The sequence below is a fragment of the Pongo pygmaeus genome, chromosome 3, assembly GCF_028885625.2.
Source record: "Pongo pygmaeus isolate AG05252 chromosome 3, NHGRI_mPonPyg2-v2.0_pri, whole genome shotgun sequence".
In the NCBI taxonomy this organism is placed as follows: Eukaryota; Metazoa; Chordata; class Mammalia; order Primates; family Hominidae; genus Pongo; species Pongo pygmaeus.
Genome location: NC_072376.2, coordinates 178,104,150 through 178,117,564, shown reverse-complemented (window position 1 = coordinate 178,117,564; position 13,415 = coordinate 178,104,150). Strand labels below are relative to the sequence as shown.

General features: G+C 42.7%; 1 pseudogene; it reads right to left on the bottom strand.

The window, feature by feature from the left end:
* Positions 1–1,420: 1,420 nt before the first annotated feature.
* LOC129034628 (endogenous retrovirus group K member 8 Gag polyprotein-like) lies at positions 1,421–11,335 on the bottom strand (annotated as a pseudogene).
* Positions 11,336–13,415: the final 2,080 nt, after the last annotated feature.

The window sequence follows — 13,415 nt, the reverse complement described above, 5'->3', positions numbered from 1 at the left end:
CTTTTTATGACTGCATAGTATCCCATAGTGTATATGTACCACATTTCTGTTATCCAGGCTATCATTGATAGGCATTTAGGTTAATTCCATGTCTTTGCTATTGTAAATAGTGCTGCAATGAACATATGAATGCATGTATCTTTATAATAGAATCATTTATATTCTTTTGGGTATATACACAGTAATGAAATTGCTGGGTTGAATGGCATTTCTGTCTCTAGCTTTTTGAGAAATCCCTACGCTGTCTTCCACAATGGTTGAACTAATTTACACTTCAACCACCAGTGTAAAAGCTTTTTTCTCCACAACCTTGCCAGCATCTGTTGTTTTTTGTCTTTTTCCTAATAGCCATTCTGATTGGTGTGAGATGGTATGTCATTGTGGTTTTGATTTGCATTTTTCTAATTATCAGTGATATTGAGCTTTTTTCATATGCTTGTTGATTGTATATATTTCTTCTTTTGAGAATTGTCTGTTCATTTCATTTACCCACAATTTAATGGGGGCAAACGTTTTAATGTTAGGGTGTTTTTTGTAAATTTGTTTAAGTCAACTGTAGATTCTGGGTTTTAGACCTTTGTCAGATATATACATTGCAAAAATTTTCTCCCCTTCTCTAGTTTTTCTGTTTATACTGTTGATAGTGAAGGGATGGGTTGCCCCTCCACACCTGTGGGTGTTTCTCGTTAGGTGGAACCAGAGACTTGGAAAAGAGACACAAAGTATAGAGAAAGAGAAAACGGGGCCCAGGGGACCGGCGTTCGGCATACAGAGGATCCTGCTGGCCTCTGAGTTCCCTTAGTATTTATTCATCATTCTTGGGTGTTTCTCGGAGAGGGGGATGTGGCAGGGTCATAGGATAATAGTGGAGAGAAGGTCATCAGGTAAACACGTGAACAAAGGTCTCTGCATCATAGACAAGGTAAAGGATTAAGTGCTGTGCTTTAGATATGTATACACATAAACATCTCAATGCCTTAAAGAGCAGTATTGCTGCCTGCATGTCCCACCTCCAGCCCTAAGGTGGTTTTCCCCTATCTCAGTAGATGGAACATACAAGAGGGTTTTATACCGAGACACTGCCTTCGTCAGTGTTTTGTGTCCCTGAGTACTTGAGATTAGGGAGTGGTGATGACTCTTAAGGAGCATGCTGCCTTCAAGCATTTGTTTAACAAAGCACATCTTGCACAGCCCTTAATCCATTTAACCCTGAGTTGACACAGCACATGTTTCAGGGAGCAGATGGTTGGGGGTAAGGTTACAGATTAACACCATCTCAAGGCAGAAGAATTTTTCTTAGTACAGAACAAAATGGAGTCTCCTATGTCTACTTCTTTCTACACAGACACAGTAACAATCTGATCTCTCCTTCTTTTCCCCAAATTTCCCCCTTTTCTTTTCGACAAAACCGCCATCGTCATCATGGCTCGTTCTCGATGGTCACTGTCTCTTCGGAGCTGTTGGGTACACCTGCAGACTAACAACAGACAAAACAGGCACACAAGGATTAATATGAAATTTATAATTATAGTACTTCCGATGGTCTTAACCCAAGTGACAGGGTTAAGATTTGCAAGGCCATCAGCAACTCCTGCGATTGCCTCCATTCCTGGCACCAAATTTAAATAGGCTTTTGATGTTTTGAAAATGTGTTCTTTTAATTTGGAAATGTCTAAAGTGAGATTATCTTCTCTTCCCTGTAGATGGCATCTAACCATGTCCCAGTGATGCTCAGACTCATTATAAACTTGGGGTATAATACAAAAATCTGATGTATTCCAGTCACACTGTAACTGGAAACGATGTTCTAAGCTCATAAGCCTGTCTCCCATCCAAATGACACTTTGTCTAAGATCATTAATTTGGTTTGCCAATTTTTTATCAATACCAGATTGTGAATTCCACAATCTTGTAGAATTTTTTTGCCAATCATTAACGAAGTTTACTGACTGAACAGAAGAGTACAATGCAACTCCTGCCACAGCAGCTGTAGCTGTGACTGCAATTAATCCCATAATCACTGTAATTAAAGTAAAAGTGACTCTTTTGGATCTATTTAAAACATCTTTTAATACTTCAGTCAAAATATGGACGGATGGCGAGGCCCCCCACGGTCGGTCCATGAACGCAGGGATCCACACGCCTTCTCTTGCTCTCACCAGCAGAATACGGTGCTGCCAGTTAAAAGTTGAATCAATGCAAGTAAACAATCTGCAATTTTCACAGGTTATAGCTTGAGAGTCTGGTTTAGTAACTATATTTCCTACAACTAGCATATAAGGGGGCTTTACGCAACTTTGTAAAGGAACCGTTAGACTGGAATTTAGGTCGATAGTATAAAATGGCTTACGATCTCTTGTTTCTAAAGTTTGATTTCCAGACCAAATTCTAATGAGGTATGAGGCCACAGTGAGCCTCCATGATTCTGGATGTTCAGGACCAGAAACAGGACTTATTATTTTTGGTCTGGGGGTAGCGATTCCTTCTTCTCCCCATTCCCAAGGGTAGAAAGACTGTTATTTTTTATGCTTATGTTTGTACAAACTTTCTGTTAAGTCGCTATCAACAGCTGGACTCACTTGTGCACTGGGACACGACTGAGTTCGTCCCGTGCAGTTGTGGTAGAATTGACCTCGAGGTGCCCAATCTATAATAGTTCCGAATTCATTGTTTTGTAATATCACCGCACCATTGCCCACACATTCTTCCCAAACTAAAATTTCTGTATTTTTTTATTCTTTGGGAATTTCCTTGGGGCAAGGTTTCCCTTTAGGTCTAAATTTTAATGATCTTTGATAAGAAAATTCTTGTAAATAATTTACCCATGGCCTGAGTGACATCCCGCTTACCATGTGATAAGTGAATCTACTGATAGGACTGACAGTAGGTACACTTCTACCAACCAACTTTGGACTGCAGGCATTAAACATCCTGGTGCTCTCCCTAGGCAAATAGGAGGATAACGATAACCAGTGGAAATATTTATCATCATCCCTTCTTCCTCAGGTTTGGCAGGGCAACGATCATCTGTGGGGCCAGGTACCCATACTCTATCATTAACATATACTTCAAAAGGATTATCTATCCATGTGGCTGGTGTTTCCATCTCCGTGGAGGCGCTTTTCTTTACATCTCCGATTGGTTCATTGCAGAACTTCAAATGTCTAGTGGGTATCCAAACAGGAAGCTGATTTTCTCCTGGTGAAACACAAGCAGAACCTCTCCCCCACGTTATCACCTTCCCTATTTCCCATGTCTTATTTTTATTATCTTTCCACCAAATCAGTTTTTCTTCATGTGCGCTGTTCTTTTTACCAGTAAGATGTTGTTCTGCAGAAGTAGTAGTCTGATTTCTATAAATGTTTAAAAAATTTAAAGCATAGAGTGCTAGATTAAGTTGCATCTGAGGAGTGGTACATTCCTTACTGTCTCGCCCTTCTTTTTGTTTAACTAAGTTTTGAGTGTTCTATTAACTATGGCCTGTCCTTGGGAATTATAGGGAATTCCTGTTGTATGTGAAATTTTCCACTGATTTAAGAATTTTTGGAAAGCTTTACTACAATATCCTGATCCATTATTAGTTTTTTTTTTTTTTTTTTTTTTTTGAGATGGAGTTTCACTCTTGTTGCCCAGGCTGGAGTGCAGTGGCGTGATGTTGGCTCACCTCAACCTCCGCCTCCCAGGTTCAAGCAATTCTCCTGCCTCAGCCTCCTGAGTAGCTGGGATTACAGGCATGCACCACCACGCCCAGCTAATTTTGTATTTTTAGTAGAGACGGGGTTTCTCCACGTTGAGGCTGGTCTCGAACTCCTGACCTCAGGTGATCCACCCGCCTCAGCCTCCCAAAGTGCTGGGATTACAGGTGTGAGCCACCACGCCCAGCCATTGTCAGTTTTGATTTTTTCTGGAACTCCCATTGATTTTTTTGTCCCACTTTTTTCTGGAACTCCCATTACAGCAAAACAAGATAATAAATGTTTTTTAACATAGGAAGTACTTTCTTGATTATCTGGCCCTAAACAATGTAAAATCATAGTACTTTGATACACTTCTGAGGCTGTGCCTATGCTGACAAGTCCTGTAACAGCCTTTTGTTTAGGCCAATTTTTTGGCCACTGATTTAAAGCAATGATAGAGACATCTGTTCCAGTGTTTACTAACCCTTCAAACTGTTTTCCTTGAATAGTGGCGTTACACACAGGTCTGTTCTCTGAGACCCTACTTGCCCAATATGCAGCCTTTCCTGTTGGATCAGTGCTTCCAAGCCCTCCTGTTCTTTTTATCTCACTATTTCCAACCTTAATATAAGGCAGGAGTAATAATTGAGCATTCCTGTCTCCTGGACTAGCACTCCAAGGAATTGAAGAGCTAATAACCAATTGAATTTTGCCTTTATAGTCTGAATCAACCACACCAGTATGAATTTGAACTCCCTTTAGATTTAGACTTCATCTTCCTAAGATTAGTCCTACAGACCCCTCAGGCAGTGGGCCATATACCCCTGTGGGGATTTTTTGTGGGGGCTCCCCTGGAAGCAGAGAGACTGCTTGTATACTACATAAATCTACTGCTGCACTGCCACTTGTGGCGGGTGACAATTGTTGTATTGTGGTAACTGGCTCATTTCTTGAGGTACTTGGGACAGTGGGTGTTGTTGTCCCTGAAAACCCTGAGGAACAAAGGGCTGAACTGGGAATGCCCCAGTTTGTTGCAGGGCCTGAGGCTGGCCCCTTTGCTGGTTTCCCGACAATGGTTGCCCATTTCTATCAAATTTAGAATGACATTGACTAGCCCAATGTTTTCCTTTTTTACATCTTGGACATAAGTCAGGTGGCTCTTTACCTGTTGTTGTAGTAGCTTGAATAGTCATATTTTGTTTATTTGAGACTGGGCAATTCTTTTTTAAATGACCAATTTGACCACAATTATAACATTTCCCTCCAAATGTTCTAACTTGCCCTCCTAAAGCAACTCCTGCTATTGCTTGAGCCATAAGCATAGCTTTATGCATAGCTCCTCCAATTCCATGACAGGCTTTTACATACTCTGAGATTACATCTGATCCTGAAGGAACCTCTCCTTTTAATGGCTTAATGGCTGATTGACACTCAGGATTGGTGTTTTAGTATGCCATCAATTCCACCTGACTTTTTGGGCATTTTCATCGGCAATTGACTTTTGAGCAGCATCTTGGAGCCTTGCCACAAAATCAGGGTAGGGCTCTTTAGAGCCTTGTCTTATTGTATTAAATGAGGGGTAGGCGGTTCCTGGGCCTTGGAATTTTTCCCAGGCTCTAAGGCAGATAGCTCTAACTTGCTCAATGGCCGCATTTTGCATTAATGCTTGTTGGCTAATAGTGCTCCAATGTTGACCTGTTCCTAATAGTTGATCTGCATCTATGTTAACTGGAGGATTGGCAGCCCTATTTCTTCGGACCTGTTCTTGTGCCCCATCAATCCACCAAGTCTTAAATTGTAAAAATTGAGAGGGTGAGAGAGACGATTTTGCCAGAATCTCCCAATCATAAGGAATGAGTCTATGTCCATGAGCAATGGAATCTAATAATGTCCTCATATAAGGGGAGTTGGGTCCATACTGTTTTACTCCCTCTTTCCTATCTTTTAGCATTTTTATCAAAAAGGCTTGTATCTGGCCTCAACTGTGGGAGGCTCTCCCTCTTGGGCCCCTTCTCCAGATGGCATCAGTTCTAACATTACTGGGAATTGCCACGCCTCAGTATCTCCTTGCTTTCTTGACTTATCAATAATTTTATGTAATGCACTACCCTGTCTACTAGGTGGTGCCATAGGATTAAGTCTCATAGTGGGTGGCAGAGGGTGTGGCACCCTACCCTGTGGTGCTGGGAGCATTCCTGGATGTCCATACTGACTTTCTGGGGGTGGCCAATACTGAAGTTCGGCCGGCGGCCAGTATTGATAAGCTACTGGCGGTTGGGTCTTATTTTCTCTAACCTGCATTTGAGGTTGTAATGTTATGGGCATCTGACCTCCTGGAAAAGGACTTGGCCCTCATGGTTTAGACTCTGATGGCCCCACTAATTCTGGACCTTTTTCTTCTAAGTTTAACGTTTCAGGATATATCACCTCCTGTAATTGTTTATAGTCAACATTTTGAGTTGACTGAGCCATTACCGGCTCTGCTACATATTCGCAACGTAAACTTTCCTTTTTTTTCATGGGATTTTCTCCCTGTCTCTTCTTTACAATCTATTACACCGCTTCCAGGGGCATCAGAAACTGAAACGCTATCTTCTTCTGTTTGAAATGGCTCTAAAGCTGCTTTAATAATGGCCTAATCATTCCATACTGTAAGTGGAATGATTTTACCCTTCCTACCTGCTTGTTTTAGTTCCTTGTCAATTTTTTTCCAATCTTTTAGATCTAAAGTTCCCTGTTCTGGAAACCATGGACAAAATTGTTCTATTGTTTGAAATAGCTTGATTAGATTTTTTGTAGATACTCTAACTCCCCCTCTTTTTAAAAGAATTTTAATAAAGCTGAGATAAGAGACATATTTACTTTTAGTTGTTTGCCCTATTGTTACCCTGGCTTCTTCCGCGTGCACAAGCTTATCAAAGGCTGACTGTAGATGTACCTGGGATCCCTCTTCTATTTGGGATCCCTCTTCGACTTGTCCTCAATGACCACGCTTGAGCGTACTTTCACCCTAGAGAAAAGCACCCACGTTGGGCACCAGATGAAGGGGTGGGTTGCCCCGCCACACCTGTGGGTGTTTCTCATTAGGTGGAACCAGAGACTTGAAAAAGAGAGAGACATGGAGACAAAGTATAGAGAAAGAAAAAAGGGGGCCCAGGGGACCGGTGTTCAGCATACAGAGGATCCCACTGGCCTCTGAGTTCCCTTAGTATTTATTCATCATTCTTGGGTGTTTCTCGGAGAAGGGGATGTGGCAGGGTCAAAGGATAATAGTGGAGAGAAGGTCAGCAGATCTCTGCATCATGAACAAGGTAAAGAATTAAGTGCTGTACTTTAGATATGCATACACATAAACATCTCAATGCCTTAAAGAGCAATATTGCTGTCCCCCGCATGTCCCACCTCCAGCCCTAAGGCAGTTTTCCCCTATCTCAGTAGATGGAACATACAATTGGGTTTTATACTGAGACATTCCATTGCCCAGGGATGGGCAGGAGACAGATGCCTTGCTCTTGTCTCAACTGCAAAGAGGCATTCCTTCCTCTTTTACTAATCCTCCTCAGCACAGACCCTTTATGGGTGTCAGGCCTGGGGACGGTCAGGTCTTTCCCTTCCCATGAGGCCATATTTCAGACTATCACATGGGGAGAAACCTTGGACAATACCTGGCTTTCCTAGGCAGAGGTCCCTGCGGCCTTCTGCAGTGTTTTGTGTCCCTGGGTACTTGAGATTAGGGAGTGGTGATGACTCTTAATGACCATGCTGCCTTCAAGCATTTGTTTAACAAAGCACATCTTGCACAGCCTTTAATCTACTTAACCCTGAGTTGACACAGCATATGTTTCAGGGAGCACAAGGTTGGGGGTAGTGTTGCAGATTAACAGCATCTCAAGGCAGAAGAGCTTCTCTTAGTACAGAACAAAATGGAGTCTCCTATGTCTACTTCTTTCTACACAGACATGGTAACAATGTGATCTCTCTTTCTTTTCCCCACAAGAAAGCCCTACCTGGCACAACAGTTACACAGTAACTTGCTGTGACTCATTTTCCTTCTAAAGGATAATTGCTGTTAATGGCTTTTTGTAGGTATTCCCAAATGGTCTATGCATATACAAAAATAACACATTTATATGAATATGGGTTATGTATAGAATGGTCCCCTTTGTTTATCTCCAAATGGGAGCTACTTGCATATGCTACAACTGCCTACTTATCATTTATTTTTATCCTATATCACTATATATACTTCAGGCTCTTTTTTTTTTCTTTTTTTTAGACAGAATCTTGCTCTGTCACCCAGGCTGGAGTGCAGTGGTGCAATCTCGGCTCACTGCAACCTCTTCCTCCTGGGTTCAAGTGATTCTCCTACCTCAGCCATTCCAGTAGCTGAGATTACAGGTGCCCACCAGGCCAGGCCAATTTTTGTATTTTTAGTAGAGATGAAGTTTCACCATGTTGGCCAGGCTGGTCTCGAACTCCTGACCTCAGGTGATCCGCCTACCTGGGCTTCTCAAAGTGCTGGGATTACAGGTTTGAGCCACCTCGCCCAGCCTTCAGGCTATTTTTAAATGGATTACCAAATTTGAGAAAAATTCTCTCTGGGAAATACTATAAATGAAATGGATGTGTTCTGAATAATCTGTAGGGTATCCAGTCTTCTAGATTAATGTTTCTCGCAATGTACTTGGCCCTCTGGTTTGTTCCCAGAGAACAGCTAGCATTTACTGAGTTATTCATCATGATACATATACTGGATTGAGTGCTTCACCTAAACTTTCAATGGAATCTGTGTATCAGAACTGACAGGTAATGATGATTGCATTCTCTACAAAGAAGAGGAAAGTGAGTCCTAGAATGGGTAATTCATCCAAAGTCGTAGCTTCTGCTAGCGCTTTTCCATTCTCTCATAGCATCCTCTGTACCCTTTTATATCACCATCAAATCACTTTTGACATCTTTCATCCTATTAGCCACTGACTCCACAATTCTTATTTGAGATTACATCTTCAGTTAACGTTGTAAATCTGCTAGATTTTCTCATGCAATATTTGACTTCCAAATATTATAAAGCAAACAAACAGAACTAAGAAACTAGTTGAAGGTATATTTAAATTTTAATTTCAAAAGGGTCACACCAAATGTCCAATTATATAGCTGCTGTGGTATTTTGGCAGTTCTTCAAACGTAATCAGGTTGCATTAAATTCAGCAATTTTACTCCTTGATATGTATTTTTAAAAATTGAAAACATAGGTCCACACAAAAACTTGTGCACAAATGTTCATAGTATAATAACATTATTCATAATAGCCAAATAATGGAAACAAATCCAAATTTTCATTAATCTGTGAATGAATAAACAAAGTAGTACAACAATACTGTGCAACATTATTCACCCACAAAAGGAACAAACTACTGGCCCATGCTTCGACATTAGATGAACATTGCAGACATTATGCTTACTGAAAGAAACCAGATACAAAAGGCTACCATTGTATGATTTCATTTATGTTAGTTAACCAAAATACTTTATACAGTCAGAAAGGGGATGGATGGTCAGTTTCAAGGCCCAGAGGAAGGAGACCTCTCACTGGGCAAAGAATTCCCTTTGGGCTTATGAAAATGTTCTGGAATTGCCGGGTGCAGTGGCTCAAGCCTGTAATCCCAGCACTTTGGGAGACTGAGGTGGGCGGATCACGAGGCCAGGAGATCGAGACCATCCTGGCTAACACAGTGAAACCCTGTCTCTACTAAAAATACAAAAAATTAGCCGGGTGCGGTGGCAGGCACCTGTAGTCCCAGCTACTTGGGAGGCTGAGGCAGGAGAATGGTGTGAACCCGGGAGGCGGAGCTTGCAGTGAGCTGAGATCGCACTCCTCAAAAAAAAGAAAATGTTCTGGAATTAGAAAGTGATGATGGGCTGGGCTCAGTGGCTCATGCCTGTGGCTAATCCCAGCACTTTGGGAGGATGAGGTGGGCAGATCGCTTGAGGTTGGGAGTTCGAGACCAGCCTGGCAAACATGGTGAAACCTCATCTCTACTAAAAATACAAACATAAGCCAAGTATGGTGGTGCACTCCTGTAATCCAAACTAGTTAGGAGGCTAAGGCTGGAGGATTGCTTGAACCTGGGAGGCAGAGGTTGCAGTGCACCGAGATCATACCACTGCACTCCAGCCTGGGTGACAGAGTGAGACTCTGTCTCAAAGAGAAAAATATGAACTACAATATTTGGGTTAGATTAACTAATTTTTTTTTGAGATGGAGTCTCACTCTGTTGCCAAGGCTGGAGTGCAGTGGTGAGATCTCAGCTCACTGCAAGCTTCACCTCCTGGGTTCAAGCGATTCTTCTGCCTCAGCCTCCTGAGTAGCTGGGACTACACGTGCACCACTACCATGCCCGGCCAATTCTTGTGTTTTCACTAGAGACTGGGTTTCACCATGTTGGCCAGGCTGACTTCAAGTGATTCACTTACTTCAGCTTCCCAAACTGCTGGGATTACAGGTGTGAGCCACCGTGCCCTGCCCTAATTCTTTTTTTGTTTGCTTTTTTGTTTTTGAAATGGAATTTGCTCTTGTCGCCCAGGCTGGAGTGCAATGGTGCAATCTTGGCTTACTGCAACCTCTGACCCCTGGGTTCAAGAGATTCTCCTACCTCAGCCACCCGAATAGTTGGAATTACAGGTGCTTGCCACAATGCCCGGCTAATTTTTTTTTTCTTTTGAGACGGAGTTTCTCTCTTGTTGCCTAGGCTGGAGCACAATGGCACGATCTCAGCTCACCTCAACTTCCGCCTCCCGGGTTCCAACGATTCTCCTGCCTCAGCCTCCTGAGTAGCTGGGATTACAGGCATGTGCTACCACACCCGGCTAATTTTGTATTTTTAGTAAAGACGAGGTTTCTCCATATTGGTCAGGCTAGTTTCGAACTCCTGACCTCAGGTGATCCGCCCTTCTCGGCCTCCCAAATTGCCGAGATTACAGGCGTGAGCCACCACGCTCGGACAATTTTTGTATTTGTAGTAGAGCCGGGGTTTCGCCATGTTGGCCAGGCTGATGTTAAACTCCTGACCTCAGGTGATACACCCGCTTCGCCCTCCCAAAGTGCTGGGATTACAGCCCTAAGCAACTGCACCCGGCCTCGTCCTAATTCCTAAAGTGATATTTAAAGCAGTCTGAGGGCAGAATAGCAAGGTAACCTCAAGGGAACCAAAAAGAGGTTGGAGTTTGAGGGTCCCCGGCAAAGGTTCACTCAGCAATGGTGCTATCAAATAATACAAAATACACAGCAAATGCTCAGTTTCTGAAGTTGGGAGCAGTGATCCATTGCCACAGGTGCCACAGCTTAGAGGTGAAGGCACCAGCTGCTCCTCCCACTCAGAGGCGGCATAGCCCTGGGACTCACCTAACCTGCCGCACCCGGTTTCCTGAACTGTGCAGTATGAATTAGAACAGGATTCATCTCCCACCAAATTTAAATAAGATCCAGTCAATTAAAACAGCAACTGAAACAGTGTTGTCTGATTTTAATTTCCTAAATTTGGAAAGCAGCACTTTCCAGTGGCTTGTTTGGCATCTCCAAGAGCTATGTGGACATTTCAGAGAAACTATATTGTTTTAAAGGAGTGCTGTCATTTACTTCCATTCCTGTTGAAATACATGGTCGTTAGAGAGGGGAAAGCATCAATATAGATATATTTTGAAGGGATGGGTTGCCCCTCCACACCTGTGGGTGTTTCTCGTTAGGTGGAACCAGAGACTTGGAAAAGAAAAAGACACAGAGACAAAGTATAGAGAAAGAAATAAGGGGGCCCAGGGGACCAGCACTCAGCATATGGAGGATCCCGCCGGCCTCTGAGTTCCCTTAGTATTTATTCATCATTCTTGGGTGTTTCTCAGAGAGGGGGATGTGGCAGGGCCATAGGATAATAGTGGAGAGAAGGTCAGCAGATAAACATGTGAACAAAGATCTCTGCATCATAGACAAGGTAAAGAATTAAGTGCTGTGCTTTAGATATGCATACACATAAACATCTCAGTGCCTTACAGAGCAGTGTTGCTGCCCGCATGTCCCACCTCCAGCCCTGAGGTGGATTTCCCCTATCTCAGTACATGGAACATACAATCAGGTTTTATACCAAGACATTCCATTGCCCAGGGATGGGCAGGAGACAGATGTCTTCCTCTTGTCTGAACTGCAAAGAGGCATTCCTTCCTCTTATACTAATCCTCCTCAGCACAGACCCTTTACGGGTGTCGGGCTGGGGGACAGTCAGGTCTGTCCCTTCCCACGAGGCCATATTTCAGACTATCACATGGGGAGAAACCTTGGATGATACCTGGCTTTCCTAGGCAGAGGTCCCTGTGGCCTTCCGCAGTGTTTGTGTACCTGGGTACTTGAGATTAGGGAGTAGTGATGACTCTTAAGGAGCATGCTGCCTTCAAGCATTTGTTTAACAAAGCACATCTTGCACAGCCCTTAATCCGTTTAACCCTGAGTTGACACAGCACATGTTTCAGAGAGCATGGAGTTGGGGGTAAGGTTACAGATTAACAGCATCTCAAGGCAGAAGAATTTTTCTTAGTACAGAACAAAATGGAGTCTCCTATGTCTACTTCTTTCTACATAGACACAGTAAAAATCTTCTCTCTCTTTCTTTTCCCCACAATATTTAAATTAACACAGCTAAGGAAACTCTGAGAATACAAGTGAGCTTTCCAGAAGTGGAAGTGATCAGACAGGAGTTTAATGAAGCTGGTGCTCAATATTCAACCCAGCCTGCTCCTCAAGTGCAGTGAGGTTTGGGGCATTGGACAGTGGAGTCTGAGTTGGGAGGGAGCTGTGCTGAGCTAACAACATTCCCTTGTTATTGACTCAAAATCAAGAAATAAGGTTCACCCTCAATCTAAGTTACTTACCTTCAATAGGATCTTGAGTTTGAGGGTCTCAGTTCTCCCCAGTTAACATATAAATTTAATGTGTTTTCAAGCAAATGTTTACAAGAACTCTGGTGATGTGTATCTGGTGATAGTAAAATTCCTATGCCAAAGTAATTGTCCAGGAGGCATCAACGCCATTCTAAATAAGGAAGTACATACAGAGAAGATGTATTTTCCTAGTTGCTATCAAGATTTATTATACCATCCTACTATTGGACCAGGAATATAGAAATAAATCTTTGAAAACATAGAGCTCAAAGCCCCCATCTGTGCTTATGCATTTTCTAAAATGCAACATACTAAAAATTGTGGACCGGTAGTTCAGGCAAATGAGGTAATAACTCACCCAGAGTGAATAATGGGTGAAGACTGGGAAGGTAATTTAATACCAGTGATGTTTGAGGTAGCAGTTGCTAGATCACAAGCTTTTTGCTAATATTTTTTACCCAGTGTCTTACTCAGCTTGGGCTGCTATAAAAAACTACAATAGACTTGGTGGTTTAAACAAGAGACATTTAATTATGACAATTCCAGGGGTGGACAATCCCAAGATCAGGGTGCCAGCCTGGTTCTGGTGAGGGCCCTCTTCTGGCCTGCAGGCTGCCTTATTGCTATAACCTTTCAAGGCAGAGTGAGGTACCTGTGAATTATTTTCCTTTTCTCAAAAAGACATTAATCCCATTATGGGGGCTCCTCCCTTAGGACCTCATGGAAACCTAATTACCTGATAAAGATTGCAACTGCTAATACAATTGCATCGAGAGTCAGGGTTTGGACATGTGAATTTTAGGGGGATGTAAA